Source organism: Aphelocoma coerulescens, chromosome 1, assembly GCF_041296385.1.
Source record: "Aphelocoma coerulescens isolate FSJ_1873_10779 chromosome 1, UR_Acoe_1.0, whole genome shotgun sequence".
Taxonomy (NCBI): domain Eukaryota; kingdom Metazoa; phylum Chordata; class Aves; order Passeriformes; family Corvidae; genus Aphelocoma; species Aphelocoma coerulescens.
The window spans coordinates 41,746,939-41,751,957 of NC_091013.1; positions in this window are offsets into that span (position 1 = coordinate 41,746,939).

Consider the following 5,019-nt stretch of genomic DNA (forward strand, 5'->3'; position numbering starts at 1 on the left):
GATTGGCCGCGCCGCGCGCGCCCGCCCCTGCCTGGCGCCGGACGTGAGCCCGGTGCCCTCACTAAACATGGCGGCGCGGGCCTTCTTCAGAGATGGCTGCGCCCCGCCCCGTGCCGCCCGCCGAAAGGGCACACTCGGCGTGTGCCTGTCTCCGTCTACATTTCATCTCATGTCTCTTTGCCCACTCCCGCTCTGCTCATCTTGACACCCCGAGAGTCAGAAATGGTTAACAATTTGCCCAGAGAATTACGGAGAATGAAAATCGGATTGGGAAATAGTCTTGCCTTATCACAGAAGCACAGAATTTCCTTAGCTAGGAAGGATCCATCAGGATCATTGAGTCTAACTCCTGGCCCTGCACAGGGCATCCCCAAGTCACACCATGTGCCTGAGAGCGCTGTCCAAAGGCTTCTTGAACTCTTGTCAGGCTGGTGCTGTGACCACTTCCCCAGGGAGCCTGTTCAGTGCCCAACCACCCTCTCAGTGAAGAACCTTTTTCTAATATCCAACCCAAACCTCCCCTGACACAACTTCAGGCCATTCCCTCGGGTCCTGGTACTGGTCATGAAACAGAGAAGAAATCAGTGTTTGCCCCTCCTGAGGAAGTTGTAGACTGCAATGAGGTCTCCCCTCAGTCTCCTCCAGGCTGAACAGACCAAGTGACCTCAGCTGCTCCTCATATGGCTTCCCCTCAAGGCCCTTCATCCTCATGGCCCTTCTTTGGACACCCTCTAATAGCTTAATGTCTTTCTTATGTTGTGGCACTAAAAACTGCACATAGCATTCAAGTGAGGCCACACCACTTGTTGGGGTTTTAGTTTAGTCCTAGTTTTTTTCTGTTAAAGGAATTTTTTCCCATAGCATGTTGCTAGGAGATAAATGGCCATACTTGAGAGGAGATAGCCATACTTAAGAAAGACAAAAGGGCCCGTCCAGGCTTTTGTTCTCACCTGGCGGGCAGTTCAGTTCGCTCTCAGCGTCTAGAGGGAGAAGGTGCAGAGAAAGGAGCTGCTGGTTCCCGTTTTCGGCGTCTTTCCTTTCTGCTGGAAACAACACCGGGGATCCCAAAGCTGCTTTCCCTGCCCTGCTGGAGCCTGGGCTGCGGCCGCCCGCCCCGCTGCTGCTTCGAGCCTTCGTTACGCTGTAGCCGTGCTCACCCTGCCTGCCTGGAGCCCCGGGGGGTTCCCCTTTTGGATACATCTCGTCTGCCACCCGGGATTTGTGTTTGTGCCTGCCGCTCCAGCCTACCAGTCCAGCCTGCTGTTTCCGGGAACCCGGGACCAGCTGCCCACCGGTTTGTGAAGCTCCTTTGTTCCATCCTTCCCCGGGATCCCAGGGCGCCAGAGCAGCCGCGTGCTCCCCGAGCTCGCTCCGGAGCGCCCCCTGCAGCCGCGGGGGAACCATCGCACCTGCCCTGCTCACCGGGAGCCGCCAGCGATCCCTGTCAGCTGCGAGCGGAACTGCACCCGAGGGGAAAGGGCCCGACAGCCGAGAAGGCTGGGACTGGGTTTGTGTTTGCTGTTACTGTCATAGTTGTTGTTGTTTTGTTTGACTAGTTATATATATATCTATATATATATATAGTAAAGAACTGTTATTCCTATTTCCCACATCTTTGCCTAAAGACCCTTGATTTCAAAATTATAATAACTCAGAGGGAAAGGGGTTATATCTGCCACTCCAAGGGAGGCTTCTGCCTTCCTTAGCAGACACCTGTCTTTCAAACCGAGACACCACTGCAGAGCAGAGCAGGGCAATCACCTCCCCTGCCTAGCTGGCAATGCTCTACTTGATGCAAAAGGGCCACAAGTCCCTATGCTCTTTGTAATGGAAGGGATTGGTGACAGTTCATGGCTTCTTGAGTCCAGCAGTGGCACATTGTGACCACCCTCAAGTGGCTTTAAACTGAAAGAGAGTAGGCTTATATTAGATATTAAGAAGAAATTCTCTACTGTGAGGGTGACGAGACACTAAAACAAGTTTTCCAGAGATGTTGTGGATGCCTCATCCCTGACAGAGTTCATGGCCAAGCTTGATGGGGCTCTGTGCAACCTGGTCTGGTAGAACATGTCCCTGCCCATGGCAGGGGTGTTGAAACTAGATGGTATTTAAGATCCTTTCCAACCCAGGCTATTCTATGACTGTGGATTTGGATAGCATGCAATCTAACAAATATTTTTGGGGATTTATCTTCCTTTATTTTTCATAATGAAATGATGGTGTTCTCAGCTATCACAGTAAATCTAATCCTGTATGTGCCCAGTTGTTCATTGCTTCAAATTATTTCAAATTGTTTCATTTTTGGATAAATAATTCATATTAGGGACTCTCTTGGGGTCACTTTATGATGTTGTATCCCATATCGCTGCCCTATGCCCAGAAATTAATTTTGTACCTTTCTATGCCTTTAAACTGAGCCTGAAAGGGGAGAGAGAAAAGTGTACTTTTTCAAAGCAGTTTGCAGTTTGTTTTCATGTTCCAAGGACACAGAGATAAAACCTGTCTGCTTCTGCAGCGGCAGGAGTGGGAGGAAGCAGCTTGCTTTCCAGCCAGTTTTTGGCTTTCTTTTTCTCCGGAGAGAGACGGAGAGTTGAACTTTTGTTTTCCTGGGACTTTGTTTTTTCCCTTTTTCTCTGCTGGACTGTTTCAACATCAGAATACATCGGGAGGAATTTCCACCGAGGCCTTGGCCCTGGAGGTGGGCCCACCACCCTGTCCCAGCTCCAAGGAGGGGAGAGAGAGCCTACGGAAAGACTCTGAAATTTTCCCAGGTTTTCTCTCTACAGCGAAAGGTTTCATTATTTAGCATCAGTATCTTTTTCCTGTGTATTTGTTAAATAGTTTTATCTCTTTCACTTTCCTTCAAGGAAAATTCTTTTTTTTTTTTTCCCTGAACCTGGTGGGGGGAGGGATGGTCGTAACCTGCCTTCTCTGCTGAGGAAATAAAATATTTGAGGCTTGAATTCTGGTTTGAGAACCATAAAAATGTCTTCTTTCATTCTGCAGGTATGGTCACATTATGTTTTAACCCTAGCTGGTGTAATTTATAAGCTTTCTTGAAAGAACAGACTGAAAAAAAAGAAAAGTAGGTTATTCCTCTTGAGCATTTCATTTGGAACATGATGCTTCCAAGGTATCACCAAGAAATTTTACCTGCAGAAGACCTTCAGAAATAAGAACTTGAAATAATATAAGAAATTATAGATGTGGAATTAGTAATTGATAACATTCTAAAGATTTCAGCGTAAGAAACAATGTGGTAACTCTATTTACTGTGGACAAGACAAAATATGAACACCTAAAACTGAACTGAGCAGATAATCACTGTTACAGTAAGTTAATTCCTTTGATTTACCTGAAGAAAAAAGTATTAGATCAAAGCCTGATAAAATGAGTATGAAAGGGGAATTTACACCTTTAACCCCATAACATAACTGAAAATAATGCCAAGGATGATGATACACTTAATGGTCCCTTAGAAACAAGATTAGGAGCAAACAAGCTGAAGAAAACTCAGTATTTCATACTGAAATACCAAGCATAAAAGTTCAAGTATCAAATTCCTTAAAGCAAAATGAAAGTCATATGATTAAAGCATCAAGTATTTTTTTGGGTAGATGCTTGACAAGCTCTTGGTTCTTTACCTTGGCCCTGAAATACAGAGCCAAGGTCAATATTTCAGCTGACACAGTAATGTAAAGAAAAATGTGTAATGCCACCATTCCAAAATTATCTGCTCAAAGAAAAAGAACTTATCACTGTCACTTTCTGCTAGAAGTGCCACCATGTGCACAGAATTACAGTTATTCTTGAAAGAGACCATAAAAACAATGAAAGATATTATTTAGATATTAAGTAAAAACATGGGAGAAAAAGTTCTTTACCCCATTGTATTGTGTTTGCATGGCCAAGCTTTGGTAGCAGGGATGCTACAGGGGTGGCTTCTGTGAGAAGCTGCCAGAAGCTTCTCCCATGTCCGGCAGACCCAATTCCAGCCGGCTCCAGGACAGATGTGCCCCTGGCCAAGGCTGGGCCAATCAGGAATGGTGGTAGCACCTCTGTGATAACATGTTAAGGAAGGGGGAAAAAAGTTACTGTGCAGATGTAATTGGGCCAGAGAAGAGTGGAGTGAGAACATGTGAGAGGAACAGCTCTGCAGACACCAGGGTCAGTGCAGAAGAAGGGGCAGGAGGTGCTCCAGGTGCCAGAACTGAGATTCCCCTGCAGCCCATGGTACAGACCATGGTGAAGAAGCTGTGTCCCTGCATGGAAGAGACCCACACCAGAGCAGGTGGATGCCTGAGAAGAGGCTGTGACCCTGGGGGGAGCCTGTGCTGGAGCAGGGTCCTGGCAGGGGCCTGCAGACCTGTGGACAAAGGAGCCCACATTGGAGCGGGTTTGGTGGTGGAACTTGTGACTCTATGGGGTACCCACACTGGAGCAGGCTGTTCCTGTACAACTCTACCCCGGGGAAGAGTGGCCCACGCTGCAGCAGTTCAGGGAATACTGTTGCCCATGGGATAGACTCACATTAGAGAAGTTCATGGAGAGCTGCCTCCCGTGGGAGCGACCCCATGCTGGAGCAGGGGTGCGACTCCCCTCCCTGAGCAGCAGCAGAAACAACATGTGATGAACTGACCATGACCCCCATTCCTCATCTTCCTGAACCACTGGGGGGGAGGAGGTAGAGTGTGGGAAGGATGGAGGGGTGGGGGAGAGGTGTTTATTAAAGTTTGTTTCAGTTCTCATTATCCTTCTTTGATTTTGTTAGGAATAAATTCAATTAACATCTCAAATTCAGGTCTGTTTTGCCTGTGGCAGTACTTGATGAGTAGATCTCTCCTATTCCTTATCTCAACCCATGAACCCTTTGTTGTATGTTCTCTCCCTTGTCCACTTGCAAAGGGGAGGGATAGAGAGGCTTTAGTGGGTTCCTGGCATCCAGCAAAGGTCAACCCACTACACACAATCCCTCGTGCCATTTCAGAAGCAGAAGAGGAGAAAGACTCAAAGGAACAA